This window comes from Pseudorca crassidens, chromosome 17 (assembly GCF_039906515.1).
Source record: "Pseudorca crassidens isolate mPseCra1 chromosome 17, mPseCra1.hap1, whole genome shotgun sequence".
In the NCBI taxonomy this organism is placed as follows: domain Eukaryota; kingdom Metazoa; phylum Chordata; class Mammalia; order Artiodactyla; family Delphinidae; genus Pseudorca; species Pseudorca crassidens.
In genome coordinates this window covers 78,139,038-78,156,454 of record NC_090312.1, presented here as the reverse complement: position 1 = coordinate 78,156,454, position 17,417 = coordinate 78,139,038, and the positions used below count along the sequence as shown (strand labels likewise).

Genomic DNA, 17,417 nt, shown 5'->3' with positions numbered 1-17,417 from the left:
CTTTAAGGCAAAGAGAAGGAATCGATTATGTTACTGACATTCCTCCAAGGCAGACTGGAAAGTCTTTCTACAGTCCAATGAGACAGCAAAAACGAGAAGTTTCATAAGAAAATGTGGAAATTTCAAAAATATCTTCGTGCTCAAGTTTGTCATCTCTGCAATTTTTCCACAAAGTCTACCATAATTTTATTTCTCTGGCAGAATCTATTAATGCAAAATTTCATAGAGACGTGTATTTTCAACCAAAATAAATAAACAAACGCTTGAACTGTTTTCTAAACAAAAAATTTACACGTCATGCATAATAATAAATAAAATTATAGCTTTTAGTTATTGTCATTAATTTCCTGTGTAATAACTGCAGATGGTAACTGTTTGAGCACAAAGACCACTGCTTCCTAGTCCCCAAATAATGTGACATTTCTATTAAATAAATCAGGAAATAATAAATACAGAATAACACATGAAACGTACATTTTGAGAGAACTAATAGTCTTCCCATTTAGAAAACAACATCAGCTAAGATTTCAGTTCAATACATCTACTCATGTTGCCAGAGATGGGACTGGGGGAACACACTTTAATACAGTTGCTAAAAATAAACAAGCCCAATCTTTTGGACAACAAGTATCTATTAAAATTTAGAGCGCATATACTTTTCACCCAGAATTCTACTTCTTGGAACTTATCATAGAGATATAACCACCTAATCATACAAAGATTTTATGTATAAGGATATTCACTGAAGCAAAAAAAAACTAGAAAAAGCTAAATAATTTCCTTCCTTAACAAATTATGATACCTAGCACAGGGAGATCAGCTCAGTGCTTTGTGACGACCTAGAGAGATGGGATAGGGAGGGTGGGAGGGAGACGCAAGAGGGAGGGGATGCAGGGATATATGTGTACATATAGCTGATTCTGTTGTACAGTAGAAATGAATACAACACTGTAAAGCATTTATACTCCAATAAAGATGTGAAAAAAAAATAATAAATTATGATACAATGGAATACTTTAAAATTGTTCATACATGGTATGTGGGTGGATAGGCTTGTACATATGTACATATACATGTCCACACATGTATGCATATGTTCACACAGATACATATAATTTCTGGAACAATTTATTAGAAAACATTAATAATGCTGGGGTATATACTTCCAAACTAAAATTTCACATAAGATAGTGAGTCATGACCAACTCTTTAAGATTATGCCTCACAGAAGTGATTTCGAAGGTAAAGGAGGACACTGTCTGTGTATGCATTTGACAACTATAACCCAGCACATTTACAAATCAAAGTGACTGACATAAAGCAGACTGATGATCCAAATTGTAAAGCCTCAGCATTTCAGAGCTTTTAAAAGGAGCCTAAAGGTCAGCACGGATGAACTTTTTGCAAAAGGAAAATAACTGGAGTCCCCCATTTCCTAAGATGTGTTCCACATAACTCTAGAAGTTGGGTGGAAAAAATGAATCTGTATTCAAAAAATACTGTGGAAACTCTGATTACATAGAGTAAAATATGATTCTTTCAAACAAAACCATGTCAGTCTCTAATATGCTAATGTGCACTGTCAATCTGCGAAAGAAAAATATATTCAGGATTCTCCAAATGTATGGGACAGTCATTTCTTGATTTAACAAACATCTTGATGGACCAATGCTCTGCAGAACACATTTGGGAAAGGTTGGTCTAGAGGCAGAGATTCCAAGTTTATGAAAGTAATTCAATTACGCTTTACCCAACTACTCTAAAAATGAAGCTACCATGGTCTAAAACACCAATTAGACAAAAGATAGGTAAGTAAATATGCAGTCACTCTAATGACATGAGGTCAGGTCTTACCCAAAGCATTTTAACATTGAACATACAACCAGAGTGCAATAGGTGCACAAGCTCTCAGGTGTCTTGTTCATTTTAAAGCTCTAATGGCTTGATTTACAGGATGCTCAATAAATGTAGAATGAATTCTAATTCACCTGAGTGTGAACTCTGCTGGTGAATTTAGGCTGCTCACTGTTAAAATCTCCCTCACAGGAAAACTAAAGTTAATGCCCTATGCTTCTTGAATTTTTCTCCTTTACATTGTTCAAACAAAGAAAATGTCACCTCCCAAAGCCAAGGCACTCTGAGGATGATCTATTAGCTCCCCCACCAAGAGATGGATGTTTGATCTCATTCACTGCAAGATACCAGATTAGCTGGAAAAATTACAAAAAAAATTTATATCCCTGAGTTCAATTGATCACACTCTGGGGTGTGGATGTGGAATCGGAAAGACTCAAGTTCAAATCCCAGCTCTGCCACCAACTGGCTGGAAGATGTTAGGCAATCTATTTGCCCCTTCTGAGCCCCAGATAGCAATACCTACTTTGTAGGGTTTGTGTGAGAATGGAATACGACAACAGATATAATGTGACAACAGTGCCTCCTGGGCACATAACTGAGTGACTGGTGACTATTTCGTTGATTTTACAGACATCTCACTAAATGAAAACTGAACTACGGTATGGCCTATTATTTTCTATAGCATGTGTTTGACATTTACTTTTCAGCACTTCAGAGAAATTTTTCATGGGATGGAATCATACTTGATCTCATCTGCACTGTGTTCCCAAGGCCCAACACAACATTTGGCTCAAAGCAAACACTCCAAGAAAATGCACATATGTATGTCTGTGTATGTGCGTATGTGCCCACGCATGTGTGCGTACATACATTAAAAAGTATAACAAAATGACAGTAGCAACTGCTCCTGTCATTTATTTAACGTTTTTATTTAACGTTTTTACTTGTATAAAAAGTTAAATTTTGGGGCTTCCCTGGTGGCGCAGTGGTTGAGAGTCTGCCTGCTAATGCAGGGGACATGGGTTCGAGCCCTAGTCTGGGAGGATTCCACATGTCGCGGAGCGGCTAGGCCCGTGAGCCACAACTACTGAGGCTGCGCGTCTGGAGCCTGTGCTCCGCAACAAGAGAGGCTGCGATAGTGAGAGGTCCGCGCACCACGATGAAGAGTGGCCCCCGCTCGCCATAACTAGAGAAAGCCCTCGCACAGAAACAAAGACCCAACATAGCAAAAATAAATTAGTTAATAAACTCCTACCCGCAACATCTAAAAAAAAAAAAAACGCTCTGAATACTGAAAGAGCTTTAAAAAAAAAGTTAAATTTTTAACACTTTTATTAACGTTTTTATTTGTATCAATATTATACATGCACATAGTTGAAAAAGTTAAGTAGTTCTAAAGGGTGTATTATGAAAACTATCAGTTTCCCGTCCTATATGCCTCCACTTTGGTCCTCCTCAACTCTTTGAGCTGATTATTTTATTAATACTGTAGAGCTAATCAGTATGATTGCATCACTCCTTTTCAGTTTTAGCATTGTCTGTCAACTTTCCCTATGGAGAATGTCATTTGACCTTCTTTCCTCCTATCAGCCCCTACCTCTCTCCACACACACACACACACACACCACTCACACACTGTAAACCCTTCCCTTCACTCCACCCTCCCAATACAGTTATATAATAATTTGGGTTGGATCAATATTTGATTTCTATCATTGTGATGATGTAAATATTATTCAGAACTGAACTACATGTATTAATATATCATTAATTTTCCTTTCTTGCACAACTTGTTTACTCTGGAGTGAATCATTATCTTGAGTTTCTTCCACCTACATCCTCAATCCAAAACTACCTACAGTTGTCTGACTCTCCTCTCAAGAAGTTAAGACACATCATGCAGTCTATCAACTTCGTCTTCCTGGAGGAAGCTCTTCTAGAACCTTCTCAACTGCTCACATCTAGACTCACATCCTCTATGCTGGCTACCTCACTTCACCATCATTCTGGGAATCTCCTGTGCCTTTCTCCTTTGTCGGCTCTCCTGTTTCCTGGATCCCACATCTGTTTTCTTGGTTTATGCCATTTTGGTGAAGCACATCTTCCAGTAGCTTCCTGGGAAATAAATTTTTAATGACCTTGATATCTGAACATGACTATTGAAAGTTTGGGTGAGGAATTGTAGGTGGGCTGCAACTTTCTCTCAGAATTCTGAAGGTCATTCTTCCCTGGCTTTTAGCTTCCAGTATTGCTGTTGAGAAGACTGATATTTAAACTCCAGGTTCTCTGAGTCTGACTTGTTTTTTCCTCCCTGTAACTTCTCCCTCCACGTTCAGAAATTTCACTATGATAGTGCCTTGGTGTGGGTGCATTTTGATCTACTGCCCTGGAAATTCAGTGCATCTTTCCAATTTGTAAATTTATGTCCCTGAGTTCTGAAAAAGTGTTTTGAATGATTTTGTTGCTGGTCCTCTCCTAAAATTTCTCTGCTCTCTCTCCAGATTTCCTATTATTTGGATAAAGAAATGACACTCGGAATACAGAAAGGTAATCAGGCTGACTTTCTCCCCTTTGGGACCTCCTCCCAAATACCCATTTATCTATCTATAAATAATAAGAAAGCTTAACTATAAAAGGAAATGTTCTATTATCCAGTGATCATTGTTCATAATGAGACCTTGAAGTAAGGCCATAATCCTAAGAAGTCTTCTAAATCAAAAGCTATTTCAATATAATTATAACAGATGCCATCTTTCATGTGACTATTTCTGAACCTTAAATGATCTTCTGTGAAGAGACCCCTGGGGATGAGCGCAAATCAAATCACCATTGGAGAATTTCCTACAAAGCTATCAAAAATAAAAAAAGCACATGTGCCCACATGTCCTTCACAAAGGCTGCTGCAGGTCACAGGGCTGACCTCAGTTCCAGTGACTTTGGCTCAGCTGATTGATAACCCACTGCCACGTCCCTCTTTAAGTAAGATAATTCAGTGTAAAATCTCCAAAAGGAGAGTCTTTTAAGAAATAGTGAGATGCTAGACGTGAGAACTCTTTCCGAATGCTCTCGGGGCAGTTTCTTCTCATGCTGCTTGGATGTGGAGTTAGCTGGGTTACCTGATTCGCTCCCAACACCAGGCTATAAGCTCCTCAGGGGAGTCTATGCTGATAATGTGTATATCTGCACACAGTCCCTAGGATACTGCCATACACTGAACAGAAGGTTAAAAATAAATGTCCTTCCTTTACAAGCAAGGGCAAGATAGGAACCTTCTTTTTCAACACACCCACTAATACCAGTATCAGCTCAGGAGGAAGGAAAATAAACAGAAAAAGGAGAAAGAGAAAGGAGAAGGTCAAGAGTGTCAACTGCTTTTGAAGATTTAAAGGCACAGGGTGGGCAAGATAACACAGGATTTGGAAATAGAAATCCAGGCATATCCGAAATAAGAAAGGGAAACCAGATATCACTGCTAATTATTTAACATTATTCTGGGAGTTCTAGAGGGTGCAATAAAATAAGAACTAGTAAAATTAGAAAGAAGAAGATGAAATGGTCATTATTTACAGATGTGACCAGGGTCTATGTAGAAAATACAAACAATCAACTAAAATGTCACTGGAAACTATATGAAAGGTCAAATAAGAAAGCCAAGGACAAAGCCAAGCAATTATTTTTTCATTGAATAAATATTAACCCATATAAAAATGTAGTGAAAAATGACACTCATCAAAATTGATGAGTACAAAAACAACAATAATAATAGTAATAGCTCACATTTATTGAATGCCAGCCCCCTGCCAAGCACCAGGCTATGCATTTTACCATATTTTGTTTAATCCTCACAACACCTCTAGGAGGTATGACTCTCAGTATCCCTATTTCACAGACGAGGAAACTGAGGCTGAAAGAATATCTATAATCTGCCCAAACCATGGAGCAGGAGGTGAAAGTGCTATATTCCCAATCAAGCCACACCCCAGGCTGACTCCAGACTCCAAATGCACATCCTGTAGCAAATTCAGTCAGAGGAGAGAATTATACAACATCTAAAGAGCATTACAAAACACTTTAATAAGCACAGACCTATGCATTGCTCCTTGACAGAAAGATTCAACATTGTGAAGATATCAATTCTCCTTAAATTACTCTAAGTACTCAATGCAATCCAAATCAAAAATTCTAGCAAGATGCTTTCTCTTCCTTTTTCTCTTTCTTTCATTCTCTTTTTCTCACCCTCTCTTTGATTCTTTACTTCAATCCTTCTGGTAAAATGATCCTATCGCTTATCTGGAAGAATTAAACACAAGGAAATAAGAAAATTCTGCAGAAGAGATTAATAAGGGATTTTGTCCTACCAAACACTGAAATATACACCAATGTCACAAACACAATGGGTGGTGCTCATGAACAGACAGAACAGGAAAGTCAAGGATAAAACCAAGTATTCAAAGAAAGACTTAATATAAAATGTAACAGAATCATTTCTAATCAGATTGGCAACGATAAGAAATTTGAAAATACTCGATGTCACTGAAGGTGAAGAAAAATGTGTATTTGGACACATGGTCAGTGGAAACATAAAGGGCTACAACTCTTAGAGCAATTTGCACATATATAGTATTACAATTAAAACTCTCTGACCCAGTAATCTCACTACTAAGAAGTTTTTAAGGAAATAAATGCATATGTTAACCACAGTACTGTTGATTATAGCAAAGTCTGAAAATGACCTAAAATGTACAATAATAGAGGAACACTCGATAAACTTTGGTACATAATTAAAGTCAACTTATGTACAATCATTAAAATGTACACATGTATCTATTGAATGACGTGAAAAGATACATCAAACAAACAGACAGAAAAATATCCTGCATAATATAATCCCATGAGGAACATTATATGTGTGTCTAGTTGTGCTTATGAGAGATATGCAAAAAGAGAGATCAAAAGAACAAAAATAATGATAAAGGTAACATTTATTAAATACTTAGCACTGTGGACCAAAAACATGGTAAGCACTTTAATTGCATTACTTCACTGTATCTTCACAACCACCCTGTGAGGTAGGTACTACTACGGCCTTCTTTAAAGTGATGAAAAAAGAGACTTAGAGATATTAGGAACTTTGTCAAGGTCACACAGCTACCTACCAGTGGAGTCAGAATGGAACCTAAGCCATCCCCCACTGAGCTATGGGGGGACCTCCACGCTCACCCCAGTGTTCATGGTGACTGTCACCGAGAGGCGTGTCTGGGAGATCCTTGTTGCTTCATTTTGTTCTGTACTGTTTGAATTTTCCACCATGAACATGTACCATATTCAGAGAAATCAAAGGGGTTACTCTTGCCGCAGAAATTTCAATAGGTAAATGGAGATGAACACATTTCGAGAAAGTGAGGAGTAAAAAGGAGATGACAAAGAGGTGGAAAGTATACAGAGTGATTGATTTTAAAAAGGGCAAAAATATCTTCAATCCATGGTGCAAGCATAGATTAGCACTAACCCTTAGGGAGACTATTAGCAACGTGATACCAAAAGTGAAAACACGGGTGTCCTTCTTCCCTAGAAATCTCATTCCCCGGAACTTATCTAAAGAGATAAGGAGGCAAAGATATACAAGGACTTCATAATTATCTGCCCTTTGTTATTTGAAAGGCGTGGTGAAAAGAGCTCAGGGTTTGCAGTGAAACCTACCTGGGTGTGAACCCTGGCTTTGCCCTGTACTGGCTGTGACCCTGAACAAGTTACTCAACCCCTCTCAGCCTCAGGGTCTCCATCTCTAAAATGGAAATAAAAGCACATGCCTCACAAGATCGTTGTGAGGATTAAATGAGATAAAATATAGCAGAGGGTCGGAAACATAAAAAAGCAGCTGTTCTTTCCCCTTCATCACTCACTAGTATGTGTCACTTAGAATGGATGTGTAAACTTTAACTGAAACTCAAGGACACATCAGATTGTTTGGTATATTCTATACAACTCTGCATCAAAGTATCATAAAACACTAAACTTAGCTTTTAAAGTTCTTCACAAGCAAACCTATGTTATACTATTCTGACACTTTCTCAATCTCAATTAGCACTACACTAATTAACAAAACTGTGTTACACACTACAGCGCGTCACATTTTTCTTCCTCCTTCCCTAATCCCTAGTGTGCTGTAAGGGTGATTGAATATCTAATTACTTCTTAATTGAATGCACATATTATACATTTTTCACTAGGTTCAAGCTTAATGCTTTCAGTCCAGAAATCAAAGTCAATGAAATTAAGTTGAAGTGGGATTTGGGCAACTATTATAATGAGAGAAGGTTTGCATTATGTCTAATTATAAGTTAATGTGGATTTTAGCATCATATCCTATGGAAATATTTCAGGTCCAGGAATGTGCCATAAGTGACTAATTTAGATGATTAATAACATTGTTATTCTTATTTACAATCTTTTATTTCTCATTATAGTGATTTAATTGCTGGGACCCATTAAATATAATCATTCTTGAAAGAAATGGTACCATTAGAGAACCACCGGCTGTACCCATACTAAAATCAGAATGAACACTCATATTTGTGAATAATTACGTGAGTTTCTCTGCACTGTAAAGGTTACAGGAACTCTCACATGCTGCAAACACAAGAAAAACATAAATCTTGGAGTACTTGGAATATAACTGGTTACGTTCATCAAAAATATTCATTTATGGCAAACCACAAAAAATATTACTATCAAAATGGTGTTCCAATTCAGTTCTTACTTTACTGGGAGAGTATTTCATGAGGTTCTTTTTTTTTTTTTTCTTCCCTTTTGCATTATGCAGGAGTAGGAGAACCTCTGAAGTAGGTATCTCATACAAGGAAGGTTTGTTTGCTTGTTTGTTTCTAGATGTGGGGACCAATCAACTATAATAATTTAGCTGAAGACCTTTTCGGGCAGAAGACTAGATTAAATAACTTTTTGAGATCCAGTTCGACTCCATGCTTCTAAGGTGTGTCTGAAAATATTTTCTGCAGACAAGCCTTAAAGACCTTTACGTATAAAGTATAAGAATTCAGAAATTTTGCAGGCATTTAAAGAAGTACTGTGATAGAAAACAGACCCATCCAAAACCAATGTGGTTTTATTGTTTTAACAATTAATTTACTTTGAGAATGGTGTTACATAGTGGCAAATTTCTTGATTGGAGAAACCTCCATATTATTCAACAAATATTTCAGACTCTGTCCAAGCTATTGGGCGTTGTCTAGGCTATTTCAGCTTTGTATGCTACCAAAACAAGTTTTCACTGGCATGTTTGTTTAATTAAAACTGAAGTATCATACCAGTCAGAATGGTCATCATCAAAAAGTCTACAAATAACAAATGCTGGAGAGGGTGTGGAGAAAAAGGAACCCTCCTACGCTGTTGGTGGGAATGTAAATTGGTACAGCCACTACGGACAACACCATGGAGGTTCCTTAAAAGAATAAAAATAGAGTTACCACATGATTCAGGGATCCCACTCCTGGGCATATATCCAGAGAAAACTATGATTCGAAAAGATACACGCACCCCAATGTTCACTGCAGCACTCTTTACAATAGCCAAGACATGGAAGCAACCTAAATGTCCATCAACAGAGGAATGCATAAAGAAGATGTGGTCTGTGTATACAATGGAATATTACTCAGCCATAAAAAGGAAGGAAATAATGCCATTTGCACCAATATGGATGGACCTAGAGATTATCATACTAAGTAAAGTAAGTCAGAAAGAGAAAGACAAATATCATATGATATCACTTATATGTAGAATCTAAAAAAATGATACAAATGAATTTATTTACAAAACAGAAGTAGACCCACAGACATAGAAAACAAATTTATGGTTACCAAAGGGGAAGGCGGGGGGAATAAGTTAGAAGTTTGGGATTAAGATATACACACTATTATATATAAAATACATAACCAACAGGACCTACTGTATAGCACAGGGAACTATACTCAAAGTTTTGTAATAACCTATAAGTGAAAAGAATCTGAAAAAGAACAGATATACGTATAACTGAATCACTTTGCTGTACACCTGAAACTAACACAACATTGTAAATCAACTATACTTCAATTTTTAAAAAATGAAGTAGTTGAAAGAATAAGGCAAATCTATTTGTACTAACATATAAATATCTCAATTTATCTATATAGTTAAATTGACAATTTTTTGGTATGGCTTTTTTTTTAATACTTTAAAATACATTGTTTCTCACCCTTGTGGGTGGCATGTCAGTATCTACTTTTCCCTTACCTGGTTTCTTCTTTAACAAACCCTTTTCCCTTCTTCAGGAGATGGCTTCCATCCCTAACAAAGGGCCTGGAGCAGGTAAGTTCCTCCACTCTCAGGCCATGATCCTTCCATCACCCTCATGCCATTTCATTTCTATGCTGAGATTTCAGATCTCCTAGGTTTTGCTATATGTAAGCTATTTGCTATGTTTAGTTATGTTTAGTAACTAATACAAAAGAAAATGAAAATATTAAAAAGAAGGTTGATCAGGGGACTTCAGTCTTTTCATCATGTTTCTGTATTTCCTCGATAACTGCTAACATCCAGCTACATATCAGTAGATGTAACGCAGGTCAATTTTCCAAAACCCATTCAAGACTCTGCAACTTCACAACTGAGACGTTTAAGTCAGATGCCAATCACCCAACCTTCCACTGCAGATGGGAATAACAAACTACAATACCGCCACCAGCCCCCAGCGACAGATGTCGCCAGTTAGTCCTGTCACCCTTTCGCACTGCGCTCAGCCATGGATGCAGAATCCTTCTCAACACTCTAGACAGCTCGTATCAGTCAATCAGAGTTGACGTGCAAGTTTGAGGGCTCTCTGTCACCCGTGTCTTTTATTTTTACAAATCTTTCCTCAACAATCCTATGTAGAAGAGAGGGGGGTGTTCCTGCAACAGCCCAGGTGAGAGCTGATGCTAACTTTATGGGTTGTGATGATCACAGAGATTGATTTGGGAGCTATCCAAAGGCGAATCTGTGAACTGGACGATAAATTGGAAATGTGAGGTGAGGTGACGTGAGAAGTGTCCAGTATGACTCAAATTCCTAAGAAAACTGGAAGAAAGCCAAGTCTGCGAAGGACGATCATATATTCAATCTTTTATATATTGGGTGTGAGACGCCTCTGATGCATCCAAAAGCAAAGTGAGGCAAACAGTTGGGCATCCGATTCTAGAACTTAACAGAGAGACCTGGTGTCGGCAGGTAAATGAGGGTCATCTGCCTTTGGTGGTACCAGAGGCTGTGGGTGCAGACGATCCACCTACAGAGAGGGGGTGCCACAGGCTGAGCCATGCGGACTCCAACAGCAAGTGGCCTCCAGGAAGGTCCCTTTGTGTGCTGGGCTTTCACAGTTCCCTGGGTCTATGATGAATCCGCTTTCCTAAGTCTCTATGAACTTCATCATGGAAAAGAGGAACTGGAAAGGACAGACAGTAAATGAGGAAGAAACCGAAATGAACGCTTCTTTGTGAACGATGTTTTCTTCATAAGTCTCAAACTGGAAAAATAAAATTTAAAAACTGGCTTGAGAAAATTACCAAAAATGAGCATCCATGAGGAAAAAGACGTAATACTATGTGTTTAGAGGAGATAACCTGGTCTCGGTGATTTTCTTATGGAAAATATATGAAGTTTAAAATCATGAAATCTACTATATTGAGGGTATCATAATATATTAATGTTCAACATAAAAGCTGACCCATGACTGCAAGATGTTCTCTTCCTTCCTCCCAAACACAATTTTGTTTAAATTCATGGGTGGGGAGGGGAATAAATCATTCAGGAATTTTTACCCATAATAAATTAACCTTTCTTAATAGTGAAAAAAGAAACAAAGGACAGATATGGAAGCAGGGATTATTTTCCTTCTTTACCAATCTTGAAGAAATGTCTATACAGCTTTGATACTTTTCATTCTTGGGTTAAGAACAATTTTTGTATCACAGAATCAAAACATAATAGATGGGTTGACCACCCTTGGTATTTTGGCCTTTTCCTGAAATCATACTGAGAACCTTTAGGAAATCCATTCATTTTCGGGCAATTCTATAGGATACAGTAAATAGAAAATAGCTCTACCATCAAGCTTTCATTTCTCACCCTAATGCTGTGCATCATATTAAATTATTGGAGTGAAGTCAGTCCAAGTTCTATTGACTGAAAATAAGGCTCTGAGCTTTCCATTTATCCTGAAAGGATAATAGCTTTCACCTACTTGGTCATTCAGAGTTGACATTATCCCTTTCCCACAAATCCCCTCCTTTTCCATAATGGCTTAGTCTTTTTTAACCTCCAACTCTGTTAGGTTATAAAAGAAAGCTGCTATGAAATTGATGTTAGCTATAGCATTTATTAAAGCTAAGAAGAGAACATTATTAATTGCAAAAGTATACATGGGGAAGAGTTCAGTACAGTCTGAATGTGACTCAAAGACCCAAAACGGGTCTTTGCCCAAATACGAGGGTAAGTTTGACACAGGGATCAGATACTTGTTTAATAACCCTCTTCTTTCTTCTTCCTTTTTCTTTTTTTTTTTTTCTCCTCATCTATTTGGAGCACACATATTTTCCCCTTTTAAGGAGGGTAAGGGAGGTTACTTTTTTTTCTGGAGAAAACATTTTTTATTCATAATTATATTAATTTTATGGCTAAAATATATGTTGTTTAATCATATTGTTTTGTTCTAAAGCTAAATCAACTCAAGAAACACGGTTTTATGTAAATAACAGATCTCACAAGGAGATCAATTGTTAATGTAATTGGAAATAATGTTGCCAAGAAATGTAGGCTATTTATTTACCTGTTTACAGGGAGGTATTTAAAGAGCTCTGTGGCATTGGTTTTTACAGAAAATAATTATAATTAACTATAGTTACTGTAACCATGTGTGCAGTTTAACAATATTTGAGTCACAGGGGAAGCAGGCAAATCTTTGAACAGTCAGCATAGCTTTCTAAAAATTGGTTAATAGTTAATGAAACAAACAGGTAAATAATCATTTCACTGGAAGGGTAGTACCAATATTATCACGCCAAGGGCAGCAAGGAAACTGGACATAAAGCTTGGTTTTATTTTGGTTTGTTAGTAAGATTTGGTTCTCCTGCATCGTAAAGAAAGTTCACTGGGTAAACTGGCTCCTAGAAATCTGAACTAGCCCTGCACGTGGGTGACTTATGTGCTAACTCTTTAAACAAGTACAAAACCATAGTTCATACTTCCTAAATGGTAATACAAAAAGTCACAGATAATTCATGGGAGTAATAAGTCTTGGTTATCAAAACCCTCCAGATGTCTAGACATGTCATGCAAAAATAAATGTCATTTTAAGTCCAAAAACTAAAGTTATTTTAGTAAAGCGTAGCTAAAATAAATCTGAATTATTTTGAACATTTTTTAGAGAACTATCAGAAAAAAAGGTTTTTTTTCCTTTTCAGTTCCAAGAGCTTAAATGAAACATTCATGCATTAAATTCAAAGTCTGACTGTCAAGTCATTTCACTTTAATAAAAATTTGAATTACCTGCCTTAGGGCATTATTAAATATCAAATAAAAAGCACACATCCATAAGTCTGATTTCCTGATATAATTTTTATGTAGCAGTACGACTAGATTTGTATTACACATTTCAAGATAAAAGGATCAAAAATGTATTCATAAAAGGATATGGTCAGAAGTGAAGTCGCCTTTGAAAGAATTTCTGCACCACTCTTAGGAATTTGGGGGAAAATGACCTCCTTTTAGCAATCTCAGTCACCAAGACAAGGACATAAATCCATCCTCTCTTAAAATATCTAAACTGCAATTAATCGAAGACTGAAAATTACACACTGTCCTCCTATCATACCATGAATATGAAGTATCTGAAATATATGTAATCTTCTCATAAACATTGAAGAGTGTGTGTGTGTGTGTGTGTGTGCGTGCAAGAGACAGATAAAGTAGTGATGGTTACTTAGATATTTAGAGACAGGCAATTCTGGTGTAGGACCAGATATGGATCAAAAATTAAAGCCAATAATCTTATTTCATAAAAAGCGTCATTTATAGTTACCGACATTCAAAGAGAGTATACCAAACCTACACTGGGGAAATTCATAAATTCACGTTCACCAACCTCACCGCCCCTCTCTGCCTGGCCCTCCAACCGGGCCGTGCCCGTAAGCCCTCCGGACCCTCACTCTGCACCCATCTCCCAGCTGTCTGGCAGCGCTCACCTCTTCTAGCTTCTACCCAACCCTCCTTAAACAGTAAAGCAAGTCGTGAAACACTGTCTATAAACCGCCACCTCCTTCCCTCCTGTGATAGCGCACAAAGTGTCCGTTCCCATAACAACAGTCAGTCTCCACGTGTGCCGAGGGCCCCATCCCCTGGCAACTTTTCAGGGACTTCACTGCTAGGACTAGCCCCTCGAGAAACAGCACCTTCAGCCCTGCCCATCCACTGGCTCATTCCCCCTCCCCCCCACATACAGAAAAGTTTTACTACTTCTTTTGTTTAAAAAAAAAAACTCTCATTCCCACCTCAAAAAAGGAAATGATATATATGGGACATGACAGAGGTGTTAGCCAACGCTAAGGTGGGAATCATATTGTAATATAAAAATGGATCAAATCAAAATACACATCGTACACCTTAAACTTACACACGCTTGTCTGAAGCTGCCACCACAAGGTATCTCCAGCCCTCCCTTCACGCCCAACTTCTGCCCACCGCAACCGCCTCCCTCGTCCTCCTGCCACCCTGAGAGCCAGCGTGGTGACGCTCCCTGACCTCTGTCCTGCAGTGCTTACAACAAGGGGCTCTGCCAGGCAGGCTGCTTGGGTCCAACTTCCAGTCCCGCTGCCCAATGGCTTTGAGCAGATGACCTAACTTCTCTGTGCTTTGGTTAACTGGTCATAAAGCATCCCGTAAGATTTTATGAACATCCGAGGTCATCCCCGTGTAGCATGAGAACATTATACGTACACACTTGTATGTATAAAATCTCTATGCCCACGACTCCCGCATTCTGTTCAAACTTCTTTTCTGACCTCCGCTCTCGACATTCCAGCTTCCTTCACACCAGGCCCACTGCTGTGACTGACAAGCCCCTCTCAGTCCCCTCCCGCTCTCCATCTCAGACAGAGCCTCTTCTGGCTTCCCTCTTGTCACTCAATGGCACTCTAGCCACACAGTTTCTAAAGCCCCAAACCCCGGGTGTTATCGTTGATATGTCCATCTCCCCCCACCCTCGTCCAATTTATCCCTAGATATCACTTTCCAAGACCCTTTCACATATGTCAGCTTCTCTCCATCTGCACTGCTCCTAGGCTGGTACCCATGCCTGCATGCCTTTCACCTTGGCTACCCAGTGGACCTCTAAAATATCCTTCCACCGCCACAGCCTGGCCCACAATCATCTGATCCATTTGTTCTCCAGCCACTGTGATCTCCTGAGAAGGCCACTCCCCTGAGAACGCTTAGATCTCAGCACACTGACGATGAAGTAAAGATGTCTTAGCACGGCTGCCGAGGCCCTTTAAGTCATGGGGCCCTGCCTGATCTTCCCTTTGCATTTCCACACCCCAGACTCACAAGGCTTTTTTCAGGTTCATCAATGCATCAAATTCTTACCACCTCCACAGAGACTGGGCCCTCGGGGTCTCTGCAAAAGATATTCCCTCTATCTGAAATCTCCTTCACTCCATTTCTTGGTTCTTTTCATTCATGGAATTTATTAACTGTGTATTCTTTTAACATCTTTATTGGTGCATAATTGCTTTACAGTGTTGTGTTAGTTTCTGCTGTATAACAAAGTGAATCAGCTATATGCATACATATATCCCCATATCCCCTCCCTCTTGCGTTTCCCTCCCACCCTCCTTATCCCACCCCTCTAGGTGGTCACAAAGCACGGAGCTGATCTCCCTGTGCCAGAAGTGTTTGTTTCTCGATTGTCAGGTTCCCCATCTCAGACTCTAGCTTTTATGAGGGCAGAGACCACATCTGTTCTTCTCATCTCTGTATACACAGAACCAATCACGTAGTAGGTGCTCAATAATGATTTCTGACTGAATATTATTTTAATTCTTTAGCTCATCCATTATAAGGCTCAGCTTAAAGCCCCCGGGGATGTTCTCCATTGTTATCATATATGAATTACTGAAAGTTCCTTCTCATTCCTACCACAGGTGACTTTGCCTGGCCTCCTCCTCATCATCCCCATCATCTCATCATCTACTAGCTGACACAGAAACTGAGAAGGAACGAAGGACTGGAACACAGTTGGCTGATACAGGACACACATAAGTTCTAAGGAATTTCTAATTTCCCTAACGACATCCACGACTCCAGGTGTTACATGCCATGATGGATTCAAAGTAAACTCAACACGTTTCAACCCTTAAGAAGCTTGAAATCTGACACAGGAAATAAATATACGAATAGCTAAATGGAAGAAAAAATGTGAAACAGAGGTACAATGTAAGGGACAAGGAGAGAATTCCTGCTGAGGACCGTATGCAAGTTGGGCCTCTAGTCGGCTAGGGTTTCAACGAGCAAAAGGGAAGGGGGGAAGGACTGGGTGAGCAAAGCACATTCACAGAAGAGAAAAGACAGATTGGCTGGAGTACTGGGTGCCTCAGTAGAGTAATAATAGAGGGGCAAGAAAACTGGAGAGGGAAACACATGGACAACGTGATCACCCTTTAAAATTCCTATATCAGCTGTCTGGCTCGTGAGACTGTGAGCTCCCTGAGGCCAGAGATTTCTGTTCCTCTGTGACTCCCCGGTCCATTGTACCCTTCACACGGGATGAGAGTACATACCCTTAGCGGTCCATTAAACAGTCAGAGCTCTGACCTGACTCCTAGGAAACTGTTCCAACAGACGCTTCCCTCTTACGAGAAGCAGTGGTTTCCCAGCAATGCACACTGACCTAGGTACACGCCCTTGGGCAACCTACAAGGTGAGGAAGTAACCCAGTACAGAGGCATTTATGTATATTTTAGCTTTTCCATGTTTGTGATGTTTTACTTTGTTAGTCCTTAAGGGTAAGGAATACAAACACTGAATTCGATATATTAAAATGTACAGATTAGGTTTTAATCAGTACAGAAACATCCTACACTCAGATCATTAGCAAGGGCTTCTTGATCTATCGAATAAAAGCACTTCCATAGGACAAGTATTTTCATTCATGCCAGATCTGCCCTCACCTACCTACCCCGATAAACAAGACGACCAAATCTGCACCGAACAACAAGGGCCACTTTGAGGCTCAACAGGTCCCCCAGTCCCTTCCCTTACGCTCCCCCATCAATGGGAGGTGACAGCTGCAGTTTCAAGGGTGCGACAACATAGTAAAGTACCGAGAGGTACTTGCATGTCACCGTTCCCCTGCCTCAGGCACCTTCCCTCATGAAAGCCGATATTAGAGCAAAACTTAGAATGAAAGGCTGCTCTGCTCGAAAACATAAGGACTGTAGATTTCTGTCCAACACGGCATGAAATTTTTACGAACCACC

At 39.0% G+C, this 17,417-nt stretch overlaps 1 protein-coding gene across 2 annotated transcripts in view; it reads right to left on the bottom strand.

Annotated features, from left to right (window-relative positions):
• CA8 (carbonic anhydrase 8) overlaps positions 1-17,417 on the bottom strand; it is a 115,977-nt gene that overhangs the window by 30,166 nt on the left and 68,394 nt on the right. The gene's annotated exons all lie outside the window — the stretch shown is intronic.